The following is a 1,068-nucleotide window of genomic DNA, read 5'->3' as shown; positions in this document are numbered from 1 at the left end:
AACTCGATCAAGTATTTCTTGAACATAGGGTATCTGTTCTTGCTGATTGTTTGTCTCCTAGTTGTGGTTGGAGAAGTAAAGCAGAATCAATGATACACATACTGAAAAACCCCAAAGATGAATACAATTCATACTTGCACTCTGGAAGAACGGAGGATGATGAGTCTGAAATCAAGGGCATTACTTTTAATGTCGGAAACATTCATGGGAAGAAGATGGTTTGGAAGGAAAAGGTGCCCAAAAACACCAAGTTATCTTTCAGTGAGTTTGTCACGAAAAGAGTTAATGTTATTGAAGAAAATCTGACAACTATGGTTAGAAACTTGTACACACATATGCCAACTTCTTCTGTTCCATTACGACTAGCAAAGAAAATGATGAAAGTTATCAGTTTGATTCGGTCCGTTGGAACTACGATTCCAGGAAATGATGGGATAAGGAAGGAGTTCCTTCAAGTACTTAATGAAGTCCTTTGTCAAACAGTTTCTTTCCCTAAATCCACAGATTATTGGGAAATTGGGAACTTTTGTTTAAAAAATGCATCTATGATCTTCTGCACCGCCTCGAGCTCAGTTAGATTGCACACCCTGGAGAAGAATGTGGAATTATTGGTAGTCGATGAAGCTGCTCAACTTAGAGAATGTGAATCTGTTATCCCTTTGCAACTCCCTGGTCTTCGCGGAGTTATACTCATTGGGGATGAAAAGCAACTCCCTGCCACAGTTAAAAGCAAGGTACACGTTCTTTCCATTAGAAACCAATTAGAACTGTCCACATAGAAACCAAAAGTCTGATGATGAGAATTGTTGTAGATATGTAACAAGGTGGAGTTTGGAAGGAGCTTATTTAAAAGATTGGTGTCACTAAAACACACAACACACCTACTGAATATCCAGTACAGAATGCATCCRAWGATAAGCTYGTTTCCAAACAAAGAATTCTATTGCAACAAGATTGTYGATGGTCCAAATGTAAAACAAACAAGCTACAAGAAGCAGTTTCTTGAAGGAGACATGTTTGGATCATACTCCTTCATTCATTTAACGCGAGGGAAAGTTGAATTTAATG

Source organism: Cynara cardunculus (genome assembly GCF_001531365.2).
Source record: "Cynara cardunculus var. scolymus isolate 2C chromosome LG 1, CcrdV1, whole genome shotgun sequence".
Classification (NCBI taxonomy): domain Eukaryota; kingdom Viridiplantae; phylum Streptophyta; class Magnoliopsida; order Asterales; family Asteraceae; genus Cynara; species Cynara cardunculus.
This window is presented reverse-complemented; position numbering follows the sequence as displayed.